Here is an 18,357-nt window from a genome sequence, read left to right as displayed (position 1 = left end):
CATGTACCTCTACAGCCTTTCTCAGAGGTGTCCCTACCAGAGACATCCTAGAAGCTGATACCTGGAGTCATGTACATACTTTCACCAAGCATTACCATTTGCTAATTTTCTCTAAATCCAGAGCTGGCTTTGCCACTGCAGTCTTGCAGGGCCTTATAGCTGGTCCTAATTCTATCTAAGTTCCTCCTCCCATCCTTTACTTTGGGAATCTACCCAAATGTGATGACTGCAGCAGTGAAACACGAAGAACATAGTACAGTTGTGTACACTTACCATAAATGTAGATGTTCGAGTGTATTCACTGTTGCAGTCCTGGTTATCCTCCCTCCAGCCCCCTAACTTCTTTTGGCTATACGTCTACTCTCCTTTACTATGCTTTAAAGCTTTTTGGTGCATTTGCTTTTTTGTTGGGGGTATAACCTTGTGTGTGTGTGTGTATATATATATATATATATATATATATATATATGTGTGTATATGTATATGTATATGTATATGTATATATGTATATATATATATGCATATATATATATATATATGTATATATATATATATGTATATATATATATATATATATATATATATATATATATATATATATATATATATATATATATATATATATATATATATAAAATTGCTTCCCATTAGGGGGCACCTGACATCTGGCGCAAGAACAACTGTTGTAGTGGCGTCAGCTTCATGCTTTATACCCCTGCCTACCTGACATCACGGGAGATGGGACAGCAACCGACACAAGACCCAAGACTTTGATAATCAGGCCGACTGAGGGCTACTGCAAGCAGATAACCCAAATGTGATGACTGCAACAGTGAATACAGTCGAACATCTACATTTATGGTAAGTGTACACAACTGTACTTAAGTCATGCTAGACTTAAAAGAAGCCTATCTGCACATCCCTATAAGGGAGTCATGCAGGAAGTATGTACGTTTCACGGCAGGGTCTTCTGCATTATCAGTTCTCTGCACTTCCCTTTGGCTTATCTACTGTGCCCAGGGTATTCACAAAATGTCTGGCTCCAGCCATTGCATACTGCAGGCAGAGAAATGTCCAAATTTACCCCTACTTGGACTGCCTGATTCAGGCGGATAGTCAGGAACTGCTGCTTCAGCACCTGGCATTTGTAAAAAGCCTTCTCACTTCATTGGGGTACACCATCAATGAAAAGAAATCACAACTGGTACCTAGTCAAAAGATTGTATTCCTGGGAGCAAGCTTGAACACAACTTCCCAGATGGCATTCCTCACTTCAGAAAAACAGGTCTGTCTGACAGACTACTTTAAACAAATGGCCACCAGAACCCAGCTGCCTGCAAGAAAAATACTGCAAGCCCTAGGGTTCATGGCCTCATGTATTCTGCTAATTCCATATGCAAGACTGCATATGAGGAAACTTCAATGGTACTTAAAAAGTCTTTGGTGCCAACATTCTCAGGACCTGGAAACAGTCATTCCTATCATACCTTGTCTATGGACAGAGTTCCTTTGGTGGGCAGAAGCATGCAACCACAACAAGAGACTGCCTTTTACTCAACCCCACACAACCCAGACCCTGACCACAGATGCATCAGACTATGCATGGGAGATCACATGGCTGACAAATGTGCTCAGGGCCACTGAAGCCCAAATCAAATTCTCAGTAGAGAATCATCCCAGACACATTGTTAAAAACATACCACGAGGGCAGTTTATTAGAGCTAGTCGGTTGACTTCAAAAAATTGTCTTTTACAAAGAGAATTTGATTTCATCATTAATTTGTTCATCAATAGGGGATATCCCATAAGTGAATTAATTAATAGCAGCAATGACATTGAGTAAACGTTCAACAGAATACAATGCATTGTTAAATTATTGTGAATACAACAACCATTACGTGGGGTTGTCCAATAATACCAATATTGAACATAGATTGGTTTGCTCTCTTGATATGACCGTTGATAGTGGACAAATACAACAGATCATTAAAAAGAATTGGAGAGTAATTAGGGGACATTCTGAACTTTTCCGGATTTTAGGAAATAAACCATTTTTTGTTTTTAAAAATGGTTTTAATGTCAAAAAGGCTTTACAATTAGTAATTCCGCAAACCACTAATGTTATTTCCGATAGAAGAGGCATGCGTTGCTGTTATGAATGCAACATGTGCAGGTATATTCTCGAAGGACCTTACATTTGTCTTGAGAGTTTTGGGAAAACTTTTAGCGTACCTTCTTTCGTGAATTGCAACACGAAAGGTGTTGTATATATTAGCATTTGTTCTGGATGTTCATGTTTTTATGTTGGTATGACCAGTAGAAGTTTAAAGATACGCATCAGGGAACACATTTACGCTATTAAACATAAAGATGACAACAACGCTTTATTTAAACACTCGATTGTTTGTCCTTCATTTAAAAAGTTTATGTTTTCTGTTCTGGAGCTTGTTCAACCTGATTTAAGAGGGGGAGATTTTAAGAACTATTTAGAACAGCGGGAAACATTGTGGCAGATCAGACTTAACTCTGATGTTCACCCTGGCCTTAATGACATGACCAACATCAAATGTTTTTTAAAACATAGGGAATTGTCTATAAACAAATCCACTGATTTTAATCCTTTTTTTACTTGAATTTGTTTCTTTAAAAGTTAAATTGATTTAATTGATTCTTAATTGTTTAATTAGGGTTGTTATAAATGTGCTTGTGATTTTACTGTTTTTTGTATTCTGACGTCTCATGGATGAAAGCGGACAATAAACTACAGTACGCTAAGTTTATTTTTTGCCTCTTCTTGGTGCTTTGTTTTTGGTTTACTTGCGAGATTTTTTGGTGTGATCTTTTGGCTATACGTCTACTCTCCTTTACTATGCTTTAAAGCTTTTTGGTGCATTTGCTTTTTTGTTGGGGGTATAACCTTGTGTGTGTGTGTGTGTGTGTATGTATATATATATATATATATATATATATATATATATGTATATGTATATGTATATATATGTATATGTATATGTATATATATATATATATGTATATGTATATATATATATGTATATGTATATATGTATATGTATATGTATATATATATATATATATATGTGTGTATGTATATATATATATATATATATATATATATATATATATATATATATATATATATATATATATATAAAATTGCTTCCCATTAGGGGGCACCTGACATCTGGGGCAAGAACAACTGATGTAATGGCGTCAGCTGCATGCTTTATACCCCTGACTACCTGACATCACGGAAGATGAGACAGCAACCGACACAAGACCCAAGACTTTGATAATCAGGCCGACTGAGGGCTACTGCAAGCATATAACCCAAATGTGATGACTGCAACAGTGAATACAGTCGAACATCTACATTTATGGTAAGTGTACACAACTGTACTTAAGTCATGCTAGACTTAAAAGAAGCCTATCTGCACATCCCTATAAGGGAGTCATGCAGGAAGTATGTACGTTTCACGGCAGGGTCTTCTGCATTATCAGTTCTCTGCACTTCCCTTTGGCTTATCTACTGTGCCCAGGGTATTCACAAAATGTCTGGCTCCAGCCATTGCATACTGCAGGCAGAGAAATGTCCAAATTTACCCCTACTTGGACTGCCTGATTCAGGCGGATAGTCAGGAACTGCTGCTTCAGCACCTGGCATTTGTAAAAAGCCTTCTCACTTCATTGGGGTACACCATCAATGAAAAGAAATCACAACTGGTACCTAGTCAAAAGATTGTATTCCTGGGAGCAAGCTTGAACACAACTTCCCAGATGGCATTCCTCACTTCAGAAAAACAGGTCTGTCTGACAGACTACTTTAAACAAATGGCCACCAGAACCCAGCTGCCTGCAAGAAAAATACTGCAAGCCCTAGGGTTCATGGCCTCATGTATTCTGCTAATTCCATATGCAAGACTGCATATGAGGAAACTTCAATGGTACTTAAAAAGTTTTTGTTGCCAACATTCTCAGGACCTGGAAACAGTCATTCCTATCATACCTTGTCTATGGACAGAGTTCCTTTGGTGGGCAGAAGCATGCAACCACAACAAGAGACTGCCTTTTACTCAACCCCACACAACCCAGACCCTGACCACAGATGCATCAGACTATGCATGGGAGATCACATGGCTGACAAATGTGCTCAGGGCCACTGAAGCCCAAATCAAATTCTCAGTAGAGAATCATCCCAGACACATTGTTAAAAACATACCACGAGGGCAGTTTATTAGAGCTAGTCGGTTGACTTCAAAAAATTGTCTTTTACAAAGAGAATTTGATTTCATCATTAATTTGTTCATCAATAGGGGATACCCCATAAGTGAATTAATTAATAGCAGTAATGACATTATGAGTAAACGTTCAACAGAATACAATGCATTGTTAAATTATTGTGAATACAACAACCATTACGTAGGGTTGTCCAATAATATCAATATTGAACATAGATTGGTTTGCTCTCTTGATATGACCGTTGATAGTAGACAAATACAACAGATCATTAAAAAGAATTGGAGAGTAATTAGGGGACATTCTGAACTTTTCCGGATTTTAGGAAATAAACCATTTTTTGTTTTTAAAAATGGTTTTAATGTCAAAAAGGCTTTACAATTAGTAATTCCGCAAACCACTAATGTTATTTCCGATAGAAGAGGCATGCATTGCTGTTATGAATGCAACATGTGCAGGTATATTCTCGAAGGACCTTACATTTGTCTTGAGAGTTTTGGGAAAACTTTTAGCGTACCTTCTTTCGTGAATTGCAACACGAAAGGTGTCGCATATATTAGCATTTGTTCTGGATGTTCATGTTTTTATGTTGGTATGACCAGTAGAAGTTTAAAGATACGTATCAGGGAACACATTTACGCTATTAAACATAAAGATGACAACAACGCTTTATTTAAACACTCGGTTGTTTGTCCTTCATTTAAAAAGTTCATGTTTTCTGTTCTGGAGCTTGTTCAACCTGATTTAAGAGGGGGAGATTTTAAGAACTATTTAGAACAGCGGGAAACATTGTGGCAGATCAGACTTAACTCTGATGTTCACCCTGGCCTTAATGACATGACCAATATCAAATGCTTTTTAAAATATAGGGAATTGTCTATAAACAAATCCATTGATTTTAATTCTTTTTTTACTTGAATTTGTTTCTTTAAAAGTTAAATTGATTTAATTGATTCTTAATTGTTTAATTAGGGTTGTTATAAATGTGCTTGTGATTTTACTGTTTTTTGTATTCTGACGAAGTCTACGGATGAAAGCGGACAATAAACTACAGTACGCTAAGTTTATTTTTTGCCTCTTCTTGGTGCTTTGTTTTTGGTTTACTTGCGAGATTTTTTGGTGTGATCTTTTGGCTATACGTCTACTCTCCTTTACTATGCTTTAAAGCTTTTTGGTGCATTTGCTTTTTTGTTGGGGGTATAACCTTGTGTGTGTGTGTGTGTGTGTGTGTGTGTGTGTGTATGTATATATATATATATATATATATATATGTATATGTATATATATATATATATATATATGTATATGTATGTATATATATATATGTATATGTATATATATATATGTATATGTATATGTATATATATATATGTATATGTATATGTATATATATATATATATATATATATATGTGTGTGTATATATATATATATATATATATATATATATATATATATATATATATATATATATAAAATTGCTTCCCATTAGGGGGCACCTGACATCTGGGGCAAGAACAACTGATGTAATGGCGTCAGCTGCATGCTTTATACCCTGACTACCTGACATCACGGAAGATGAGACAGCAACCGACACAAGACCCAAGACTTTGATAATCAGGCCGACTGAGGGCTACTGCAAGCATATAACCCAAATGTGATGACTGCAACAGTGAATACAGTCGAACATCTACATTTATGGTAAGTGTACACAACTGTACTTAAGTCATGCTAGACTTAAAAGAAGCCTATCTGCACATCCCTATAAGGGAGTCATGCAGGAAGTATGTACGTTTCACGGCAGGGTCTTCTGCATTATCAGTTCTCTGCACTTCCCTTTGGCTTATCTACTGTGCCCAGGGTATTCACAAAATGTCTGGCTCCAGCCATTGCATACTGCAGGCAGAGAAATGTCCAAATTTACCCCTACTTGGACTGCCTGATTCAGGCGGATAGTCAGGAACTGCTGCTTCAGCACCTGGCATTTGTAAAAAGCCTTCTCACTTCATTGGGGTACACCATCAATGAAAAGAAATCACAACTGGTACCTAGTCAAAAGATTGTATTCCTGGGAGCAAGCTTGAACACAACTTCCCAGATGGCATTCCTCACTTCAGAAAAACAGGTCTGTCTGACAGACTACTTTAAACAAATGGCCACCAGAACCCAGCTGCCTGCAAGAAAAATACTGCAAGCCCTAGGGTTCATGGCCTCATGTATTCTGCTAATTCCATATGCAAGACTGCATATGAGGAAACTTCAATGGTACTTAAAAAGTTTTTGTTGCCAACATTCTCAGGACCTGGAAACAGTCATTCCTATCATACCTTGTCTAAGGACAGAGTTCCTTTGGTGGGCAGAAGCATGCAACCACAACAAGTGTCTGCCTTTTACTCAACCCCACACAACCCAGACCCTGACCACAGATGCATCAGACTATGCATGGGAGATCACATGGCTGACAAATGTGCTCAGGGCCACTGAAGCCCAAATCAAATTCTCCTGCACATCGGCTAAAAAGAGATGCTAGCTGTACAGAATGCCCTGATAGCTTTCAGATACCTACTCTTTCTAGGACAACTGCTGATAAAAACAGACAACACCACAGCTATGTGGTACATCAACAAGCAGGGGAGAACCCATTCTTACCCACACTGCGAGTTAGCCATGGCCCTGTGGAACATGGCCATGGACAACCAAGTCCATCTACAAGTTCAATTCCTGCCAGACAAACAAAACTCACTGGCAGACGACTTAAGCAGAAATCTCCTAGACCCACACGAGTGGAAATTGGTGCCCAGCACCTTCAACCTTCTGATCCAGAAATGGGGGACCCCAGATGTGGATCTCTCCACCTCCTCCGAACACCACCAGTTAAGCAAATTCTGCACCAGGAACCCTCACAGCAGGACCTGGAATGTGGATGCCCTATCCTTTCAATGGGAAAACCTCTCAATCTATGCCTTTCCTCCTCTGCCCCTTCTTTCAAGAGTATTACTCAAGATAAAACAAGACAGGCCAAGGACAATTCTGATTGCCCCGGACTGGCCACGCCAGCACTGGTACCCACTCCTGCGCAGCCTGATAAAAGTGCCACCCTGGCACCTACACCAGACCCCAACCCTTCTTTCTCAGCAGGAGGGACAGATTTTGCATCCACAATTGCAAACCCTAAATCTTGCAGCCTGGCTTATTCCTTAAATACACCACCAGCAACCCTAAGCAAGCAGATGCTGGACGTCATCTTTGAAGCCAGAAGGCCCAGTACTAGGAAATTCTATGCTGAAAAGTGGAAAAGGTATTGTTCTTGGATTTAGTCTAAAGGAAAGGACACAGCACTGCCCTCCTTACCTCTGATCCTGGATTACCTAACAGAACTACTCCACAGAGGCCTATCATTCTCCTCCATTAAGATCCATGCCTCTGCCATCTCTGCCCATTACAATACTGAGCCACCTCTATTCTCTCACCCTCTCATCAAACAGTTCTTGAGAGGAGCAAACAACTTAACGCCACCAAGGAGAGCACCCACCCCTGCTTGGGACCTTAACTTTGTACTGCAAAAGCTCACGCTTCCCCCTTTCGAACCTGCTGCTTCAGCAGAGTTAAAATTCCTTTCTTGGAAAACAGCCTTGCTTCTAGCCATCACTTCAGCTAGAAGAGTGTCTGAGTTACAAGCACTGATGGCTGTGGAACCCTTCATTATTTTCCATGCTGACAGGGTTTCCCTCAGGACTAACCCTTCATTTATGCCTAAAGTGGTGTCCAGTGTGGCTCTCAACCAATCCATCCATTTGCCAACCTTCTTTCCTAATCCTCAAAATAAAGGGGAAAGGATCCTGCACTCTTTGGACGTGCATAAACAGCTCAGGTTCTACCTGGAATGGACTAAGCCTTTCAGAAAATGTGACCCTCTGTTAGTCAGCTTTGCAACAGGGGCAGAGGGCAAGGCCATTTCAAAACAAACCATTTCCAAATGGATAGCACACTGCATCCATTTCTGCTACAAGCAGTATGGAAAACCAACCCCTCAGGAGGTCAGGGCACATTTCGCTAGGGCTACATCTACCTCTACAGCATTTTGCATGGGAGTCCCTACCAGGGACATACTGGAAGCTGCTACCTGGAGTTCTGTACACACCTTCACCAAACATTAACACCTACCTATCTTTTCCAATTCCAGGGCAGGATTTGCTACAGCAGTCTTGCAAGGCCTACTAGCCAGCCCTAACTCTCCTTGACTGCATCCACCCTACCTCAGCTTTGGGAATCAACCCAAGTGTGATGACTGCAACAGTGAAACACGAAGAACATAGTACAGTTGTGTACACTTACCATAAATGTAGATGTTCAAGTGTATTCACTGTTGCAGTCCTGGTTTCCCTCCCTCCTGCCCCCTGTTTCTCTCTCTCTCTCTCTCTCTCTTAATCTCTCCTCTGTATGACTATTCCTACTGGTATTGGTATTTACTTTTTACTGGTGGTGTTTTCCCCACCATATCCTTGCTCCCTATTTGGGGGCTCGAAAAACTGATGTAATGGTATCGGCTGCCTGTTTGTATACCCCTGATGGCCTGACGTCATGGAAGAAGCGACAGCATCCGACGCAGAAATACTAAGTCTCTGGTGTTTGGGCCAACTGAGGGATACCTGCAGGCAGATAACCCAAGTGCGATTACTGCAATAGTGAATACACTCGAACATCTACATTTATGTTAAGTGTACGCAACTGTACTTTCTCAGGTTGTGATTAAACAGGTATCCAGGTGGGTCTGCTAGGTCATGTTTTAAATTGTTTAAAAGGCAGTCTGGATGTTGTTTGGTCCAATTGATGCCATGTTTTTGGTCTTGGAGAGCGCTGAGATGACCTGCTCTCTTGAGATAATAGGCTGAGGAATGGTGGCAGGTGTATACTATGAGGGATGACTGGAGTGGACAGGTGGGCATTGTTTTCTCCTAACCTGTCAGCTAAGAGGTTGGCTATTACGTCTGGTTGAGTATGGATGTTGCCAGCCACAACCAGTTCAGTGCATAGCTGGGTATTCCCTTTTAGATTTCGGACATGGTTAAAGAAAGAATGCCTTGTGTTTATCCTTGGAGGCTGTTTTTGCTTCTTAATTAGCTTTGGTGGGCTTGACAAGATCTCTAATTTGTTTAAGCTAGAAAGGGATTTCTTCGTCTGCTGAGCCAGTTCCATTTGTTCTTGGACATTAGTTTTTTTGTTTTATAGCCTGTTTATACTAGGGATCCACCAGGGTGGCTTGTTTTTTTCAGCAACATCTGGTTTTAATTCGGTCAGGTACAGGCAATTCTGTACAACTGCTTAAATGGTGATACAGAGCATTGGTGTGAGTCCATGTTGTCTGTGTTCAAGGGGGCTTTGAAACTTCTTATATATCATCACTTAATATGAGGTAATTTGTCTTAGAAAAATTCTTAAGCATTTATGAGATTGTTGGGGTATCTGGTCTTATAATTACATTGAACTAGACTGATTTATGATCTGATCTTACCAGGGTGGGACATCACAATCACACAGGGGGTGCAATACTCTCTGATGTTAGTGAGTACTGTGTCCAGGACATTTAAGCCTCTTCTAGGTGTGCTGACTAAATGTTCCAGAGCATTTGCACTGACAAAGTCCGAGAACCTCTGAGCAAGCATATTTGTGATTGTGTACGTTTCCCAGTCGATGGTAGGATAATTAAAATCAACCATGAGTAAGATGTTGGGCTGTATGGCAAGTGACTGCAGTAAGTCCAGGTATGCACAATGCTTTTCCTGTTTCATGGTGGGGGCCTTACAGCTAGCTATGATGTTGCGGGGGGCTTTGCCTATAGTTAATTGGGCATGGAGTAGCTCGAGAGTCATACTGTTTGACCAGTCTCGAGGTGTACTTATCCTTAATGAAGATGAATACCATCTCCTCCTTTGGTTCGTTAATTCTCAGTTTGTGGTCTGAACGTATGGAAGGCATTGTAGCCTTGCACGGCCAGGGTGCTTTCTGTACCTTTGAGCCACGTCTCTGTGACTACTCAGACATCAGCATCTTCCAAAGTGAAGAGTACTTCCAGGGAGTGCAGTTTCTTGTTTAGACTCGTAAATTTAAGCAGCAGTACCTTGAATTTATCTAGAGAGGATTTCGTTATGTTGGGAAGTTGGTTATTTTGACACTGCCTAAAAAGGCATAGTAGGGGTGGATAATGCCTTTGCCAGTAGCTGAACGCCTAGAGGAGACAGGTGCAGACCATCTCTGGAAAAGCAGTATGGCCGGTCAACCATGTCTTCCCAGGCTGGCAAATATTTCTATCAGAAGTGGGATTTGAACCCATGCCTCCATCTGGAGACCAGAATTCCCATGAAGAGCACACTCGCCATAACAGTAGGTGTTCATCTTAATATTCACTGTTGCAGTAAAGATGACACTTGGGACTTTTGTCACAAAAGGCCCATTGTCCAGTTGAACTTCCAGAGCTTTAACCTTCCTCCTCCTAGCTGGCTAAGATTGATTTACACACAGACATGCACACACAAATACTCTCTCTCTTTGTATGGGAGCAGCCAGTGATTCTTTCCATTCCCTAAGGTCTAGTTCCCTTGCTAAGAAAAAGATGTAATGGATGTGCTAATTTATCTTTTAGTGTGAATATTAGTAATCCTGCAGTTTTATCTGAATGAATCCTTCAAGATCATTCAATACTACTTCAGGATGTTTGGATAATGTGTATGCCTATAATAGGACATGGTATACTCTCAAGATTCATACTGAAATTGTAGTAGTGTCATTTTTGTAGACAGGTAAAGATTTGCAATTTCTGTATGTTCATACAACCAGAAGTTTCTAACCTCTAGTGGGTCCTACTTGTGGACATGACAGCTGGGAATTTACATGTTTAATAGTGTACAATTTTTATTGTCCACATTTAATGCATTATTCTTAGATTTAACCCTTCTGTTTTGATAGCCATTTCAACTGCTTTGTAATGACATTTAGTCTTGATTATAAATTGTATGCATGTATATATGCCTTTGCTCATCATTTTAACAGCCTTGCTTCTGTTTTTGTTGCAGACTTGCGGATTTTCGTTGAAGTTGTTTTTGGAAACATCCCATACTTTTTAAAATAAAAGGTTTTACACAGATCCCTTGACAGGCTTTGCTAGGGGACAAGAGCAATTGAAGCACATAGTTTCCATATCACAAGCTGATTACTTGGCTAGTAGTGTTTTGTCAGCATTTAATGTATTAAAGGATTTGAATTTTCTTCTATTATGCAAAAAAAAAAAGTTAAACATTTGTTTTCATTTAAACCTCTCTAAACTGGTTGAATGATTTTACTGTTGTATATTTTCATGTTTTATTTGAAATGTGAATAACTTTGTTGTATTAAAGTATACTGATAAGTGAGTTGTTGTGACTGCCTGTTTCTTTCAGATTAGATTGCCGACAGGGAAGACCGTCTTGAATAGCATGGATTGTTTTTAGTGTTCATTTGGAGAGGTGAACTAATTTCTGTACTGTAGTGACTGACCTATATCCTGCGGTGGTGGTGCTGCGGTAGCGTTGTCGCCTCACAGTAAGACGCTGTCCGGTTCGATTCTCAGCTAGAGCGTCTTCTGTGGAGACATGCGTGAATGGGCGTACCTTCGTTGAAGGTTGTGCGTCAGAGCTGGTAACTCTGCACGTAAAAATCAACTACCAATCATTAGCGGACCAGAGTTCCGCTGTGGCGACCCCTAACCGGGAAAAGCCGAAAGACACAAACAGCAAGTGTCTGACCTATATAGACAAACTGCAGTAATGTCTGTAAAGAAAGAAAGAAAAAATGAAGTAAATTAGCAAAGGTGGCAGTTTTTTTGCCAGCAAGGGAGAGACGAGCCTTAGACATTACTTTCCTGGTTGAATTTTAAGACTGATACCAGAATATTGTATTGAAACAGTCTAGAAGCTAAGGGTTTAACTGGCTAATCCAGTATTGTCCATTTTCACCTGATTCGCCTTTGGGTTGTCAGATCCAACCTCTGCACTGAATATGCAGCTCCTCAGTCCCAGGGCTCTGACTCTTCCCCTACCCATAAATCATTGATCTGCACTTGCTACCTTTGAACTTGTTTGCCACCTGAAGTGTTCGGTTGTGCTATCAAGGGCTGTTATCCTGTATCCTTTTTGGAAGCCTTTTTAGTAATCCTCCCTTACTGAGTTTTCTTTCTCTAGCGTATTAGAATTAGTGTCATAGTAGACTTTTAACTGTGCTTTATTAAGAGTGTTTATATTAGGCTAATTTTATATATATATATATATATATATATATATATATATATATATATATACACGCACACACACAGAGAAGGTTTAGGATTGTTGGCTATTATAGTGTAACAATTAGTTATATTTGTTAGAATAATGCACTGCTTTTATTAAGAGTGTTATCTGATGTCCTTTTCATGCTTCCTCAGTGTATGAGTTTGCATTTGATCCTTGGGTCTGACTTGGTCGTTTATTTTAGAATTGGAATCCAGCTCTTGAGCTCCTCACTGTACCCATTCATACCTCTCAACCTCTTAGCACAAAAAATCTGGGCAAAGCCTCACAGAATGGGGGAACAACGGCCCAAAAATAGGGACGGATTTTAAATATTGCTCTTATAAAATTGGAAAGTTGCTAGAATAACAGAATTAGTCTTAGCATGCATTTGTCTGAAGGATATGAAGTCTGAAACACAAATGTATATCATGATTTAGTGACTTCAATCCTCAGATCATCCCAGTGATTTGCCAGAAAATCCCAAATGTTATGAGGAACAGACTGAAAATATGAGGCAAAAATCTGGACAGTTGAGAGGTTTAATGCTCTGCTGTATCACCAAAGCCCCAGATCTCATTTGCCAACTTTGCGAATAGATGCAGGTTTCTTAGCTCTTAAGCATTTGAGTTTGAGAGTCGTGGCAAAGTTTCTTTTGAAAATAAAAACTATTTAAACTCTTCTCTACTTAAATTTCCTCCCTTTCCCTCTTCAAGTTATTGCTGGCATTAGCCTTGCTGTCTACTGTTTAAATAGTACTCTTTCTACCATCGTTGGTATTGTCTTTATACCCTTCTTGTAAGGGTATTTTTTTTTCTTACCATTGTTGGTATTTTCAGCTTCCTGAGGTTAGTAAAAAAAAAGAAATCTTTTTTTTTCCTTGCTGCTGCTGTTCTTTTGTGTTATCTGTGACTTTCTCTCTGCCATCATATTGGCAAAACCTACAGGGTTTAAAAAGTGCACTTCTTGTGGGCATAAAATCCCTAATTCAGATGCCCACAAGGAGTGTGTGTATTGTTTAGGGGGCTGATCATCTGAATGCTAGTTGTAAGATTTGTATGACCTTTAATCCTAGGGTTAGTAGATCATCACAACAAACTTGTATTGAGAGGACTTTTACTGGCTACTGCTTCTTCAGGGGTCTATCCCTCCTCCAGACACAGTAAGCTTCTCTGGAGCATAGGAAGCACTCCCCTACAAAGTTCCCGGGTCGTCTTTGGTCCCTCCTGCGAAATCCAGAAAGATTTCGGATCCTACACCTCTGGATCCTAGACCTTCCACTTCGTCATTACAGTGAGCCCTGTCTCTGTACCTTCAGATCCTAGAGCCTGTGATCCAGTACAAAATACTAGCTGTAGGAGCACTGCATCAGTGTATACTATTAAAACCATTTCTCTTACACCACCTTCGAGGTTGCTTCAGACACCCAAGAAGCACTGTAGGCCTCCTTCCACTTCTTCCTCTAGGTCATCCAGGAGCTTGTCTGAAGTGGACATGGATAAGATGGGTTCCTATTAGATGACCGAAAACAGAATCTTTCGAATGAGTCTTGGTCAAACTTGAAAAGGCAAAATGACAAAGTGGCATATAAGCGAATTCTTTCCCTGGGAAAGAAATCGCTTGGCGTCGTCCATTACTTTTCCGTTATTTTATTTTATTTATTTATCATTTGTTGACTGGGAAAGTCCGACTAGGTTCCATAGATCCTGTTTTCAGCAGAGGCCCTGGGAGAAATGCTCCAGAAGCATGTCTTTAGAATGTGGGAGGAAACCGGAGTACCCGGAGGAAACCCACACAAACGCAGGGAGAACAGGCAAACTCCACACCGAAGGCACCCCAGCCGAGAATCGAACTGGAGAACCTTTTGCTGTGATGCGACAGCATTAACCGCTGCACCACTGCGCTGCCCATTATCTTCACTGTAGTGTGATCTCAGAGTTGGTATATTTAAGTAGGGGGTGGGGGGTCTTTGTTATAAGTGGGTTTTTTTTGTTTTTTGTTTTTTTTTTTGGAACAGCGATTTTTTTTTTTCCCCCTTGGAAAAAAAATTGCTGTTGTAAGCGTTCGAGTTTGTAAGCTTTCGCTTACATGGGGTCGATAAATCATTGTTCACTTTTCTAAGTGTTTGATGATTTAATATAGACCCAATAAGATGGGAAAAGTTTTTCAGAGTGCAGATTCCGATTGGTGTTTCTACCATCCCCATCCACTACTGGATCCATGAATATGCCTACAAATTCTACAGCTATATTTTCTTCTCTTCCAATCCTCTCCATGGTTTCGGAGTCCCAGGATCTGAGATCCCCGAGGGCTCTGGTGTTGGATCCAAGGAAAGCTGCTGCTTCGACTCCAACTATTTCCTTGAGCAGTTCAGCCCTGATGCCATTGAATCAGAGTGGGGCTTATTGCTGAAGTGTTGGTGTCGGATCTGAGGGAATGGGCTCTGATCCATCCTTTCCTGTTGGAGCCTCTGCCCTCAACAGTTTGGATCCATTTCTGCCCCCAAGGTTCAGAGGTCTGTCCTCCTTGGGGGTTTTGGCTCTGAGGAGACAGATTGGAGTTTCCTGAATCCAGCTGCCTTTGAGGTGGTAGAAAGGGCTTTTTCTCCACAGAGAACTGCCTTCTCATATCTCTGTTCCAACTACCTTTCCCCCTTTGGGTCCTAGTTCTGAGTCACACATCTATTCCACAGGGAAAGCCAGAATCAGTAAGTGTCTAGCCAGTTCCTGTGGAGGAGCTTCCCCTCTCTTCCAACACTTCACCTAAACATATCACAGAGGAAGTTCATCGAAAGAGAACGTGTGAAAAAAGACACACAGACTCCCTTTTAGCCTCCCTCACAGAGGATACAGATTTTGATGGAGAGGGATCCGTCTACATCTTGGGTTACCTCCCCCGCCCTGGCAGATGAACTTATTGACTTAGTGGCCCTTCAGGCTTGAAAGGAGCCAGACACTGTTGAAGCTATTCCAGAGAGACACCCCCCTCCCCGATAAACCACACTGGAGCAAAGGGGTCCCAGTAGATGCTGTGGTGGTGTCGGCAGGCACCAAGAAGGCGCTAACAGAACAGAGCTCTACTGTCCTCCAACCTGACAAGGAGTTGAGTGTTGGACAGGTTTGGAAAGCAAATTTTTGTATCTGCAGCCTTTGCCCTGAGGTCACTAAATTACCTGGCACATTTCACTCTGCTTCAGAGAGATTTGACCAAGTTTAAAATACAAAGTCCATGTCTGCTGTGGACTTCAAAAGAATCCTCTCAGCTGGCCACTGTTTTGTCCTATCCAGTGCTTCAGTGAGACTGTTATCTCACACAGCTGAAGGCACCTCACGAGCAGCTCGTTCCGGCATTGCCTTAAGGAGACATACCTGAATGTGGCTTTGCGACTTTGTGAAACCTTTTAAGATGTTTATTAATGCCCTCTTTTATAGCACTTCTCTGTTTGGGCCATCAGTTAGAGAGACTGACCCACAGTGAGAGAGAGGAAAAGACTCTGCCTTAGGAATCAAGTTTTCTACACCTCAGTCAACCTTTTCTAGGAATCAGAGGTGGTAAGATGATGTGGTTCCACAAGTCTTAGTGTCCTTCCAAGATTCACGTGGTGACAATTCCTCCAGCGTGGGGAAATTTCAGTGGCAGATGTCACCCTGGAGGTAGAGGAGGTCCGCAGAATCAGGTCTTCTGGGATACTTTCTTGGACAAGCCTTTCCAGTGCTCCTGAAGCACTGCTTAACTGTCCAACTCTGGAGACAATTGGGGGTCAATTGTCCTTGCACCCAGATGCCTGGAGAAATGTAACATAAGATTCTTGTGTGCTAAGCATGATATCCAGAGGTTATTGCATTCCATTTTCCTTTCTTCCTTCTACCAAAAGGAAGAAACTTCCCCAACATTCACCCAGTCAGAGGAAGGCAGCATCACACGATTTTGAAGTTGCTGGACAAGAGTCATCTAAAAGGTCCCTGCAAACCAGACAGGATTTAGAAATTTTATTAAAGCTTCTTTTTAATGCCAAAAAAAAAAAAAAGGGACCCGAGACCTGTATGGGATCTAAGCAATTTAAATCCGTTTGTGAAAAAAGCAAAGTTCCAAATAGTCACGATCCAGTTCATTCTACCCTTCCTTCGCAAGGACAATTGTAGATGCTCTATAGATCTTCAGGATGCGTATATCATATCGGAATATGCAGGCAATCCAGAAGACATCTCCGCTTTTGGCTGGGAGTCATTCATTACGAATTCAGACAGGGTGTTTACCAAGTTTATAATAGTGGTGGCAGCTCATTTGAGACTCAAAGGATTCCAGATATTTCCATATCTAGACAACTGGCTCTTTACTGCCCCCTCCAAGCATCTACTTTTACGTGCCAGGGACTATTTGCTCCAGACTTGCAACTCTTTAGGCATAACTATAAATCATGCCAAGTCAAATTTAAACCCAGTACTGGGCCTGGAGTTAATCGGTGCTCATCTAGACACAATGAAACAAGTGGTACCCTTACCTAGCATCGTATCTCTATGATAAGGACTCAAGTTCACGTTCTCCTTACTCATACAAATCATTTGGTAAGGTTAGTGCTGTAAGCGTTATGTTCTATGGCAGAGACCATTGTTTTATTTCCTTTGGCATGCTTTTTTATGCAAGTTCTACAGTAATCCATTCTCTACCATCAACTGTCCTATCCAGTCAGGCACACTCCTATTTGCAGAAGACATCAGTTGGTGGATGCTGTCCGAAGGTCTAGATCTAGGCAGACTCCTTGTCTTTCCATCCCCTGTGGCCTCCATGACCACTGACACTTCCCAAGTGGGGGTTAAGCGGGGCATTTCTTGGGAAGAATAGGTTCATAGGTTCATACTAGGCTATCTTCCCTAGGGCATTTATAAGCCTAGCCAGAGTGTGTTTGGCTTTCACCACCCATTTTAAATGAATTTTGCTATGCCCTTTTTCGAGGTTAGTATACTGTGCCTCTTTCTAACAGTGACACAGAAGTGATACCCGGGGTAAACCTACTATCTCCCATCCACTCATCAAGATTCCTCTTGAAGAGTCAATGAGGGACTCTGCCTAACCTGGACTGGGATTTTATTCCAGAGTGAAGGGAGCCCTCTGGGTTATGAATCTGTCCCTCCAGCATGTCCTATTTATTTCAGTGCTGAGGTTCAAGTCTCTCAAGCGCGTAGCTCGATGGGATTTGGATTTTCTGAGGTGCAGCATGTCCATTAATTCCGGGTTGGACATGGCTTTATACGTCAGGCACAGATCGCCTCTGAGCAGGCGGTATGCCACTGAGTAGAGCTGGAGTTTCTTTAACCGGGCAGCATATGGCATCTGTTTGAGCCCTTTGATCCTCTTGGTGAGGTACTTTTGGGGTCTTTCCAGTTGCAGGTGTCTGGTAAGGTACATCGCAAAAGGGGCATTGTACTCAATTATGGGCCTGATGAGGGATGAGTAAAGAGGCACAATGACCTCCCCTTATCTAGATGTGAATCCCTTCATGATTAGGTGGGCTATATAAAATGTTTTTCTAACCACTTTGGCCACGTGGTTGTCAAATGAGAGATTGCTATCAACTTGGGTCCCCAGGTCCCTAATTACTTCTTCCGTACTTAATGGATTACCACCTATGTGGTAATTTGTGGGCACTTTGCTTTTGCCAAAGGAGATGACTATACACTTTTTGGCGTTTAGCTTGAGGCCATGGCTCTGGCACCAGTTGTCTGTTTCTGAGGCCCTTTTATAGGATGCTTGTGTCGGCTGGAGAGTCGATTATGGCGCCCAGTTTGCAGTCATCTGCGAACTTG

The 18,357-nt window shown here is 41.2% G+C and overlaps 1 protein-coding gene across 1 annotated transcript in view; it reads left to right on the top strand.

Annotated features, from left to right (window-relative positions):
• Positions 1–11,659, top strand: part of LOC122809337 — a 2,116,265-nt gene extending 2,104,606 nt beyond the window's left edge. Inside the window, exon 20 of the mRNA XM_044080743.1 lies at positions 11,324–11,659. The gene's annotated coding sequence lies outside the window, so the exon portion shown is untranslated. The remainder of the gene's footprint in view (positions 1–11,323) is intronic.
• Positions 11,660–18,357: the final 6,698 nt, after the last annotated feature.

Source organism: Protopterus annectens, chromosome 8.part0 (genome assembly GCF_019279795.1).
Source record: "Protopterus annectens isolate FY-2018-M chromosome 8.part0, PAN1.0, whole genome shotgun sequence".
Lineage (NCBI taxonomy): Eukaryota > Metazoa > Chordata > Ceratodontiformes > Protopteridae > Protopterus > Protopterus annectens.
Note: the sequence above shows the minus strand (reverse complement) of the source record. Positions and strands in the feature narration are given on the sequence as shown.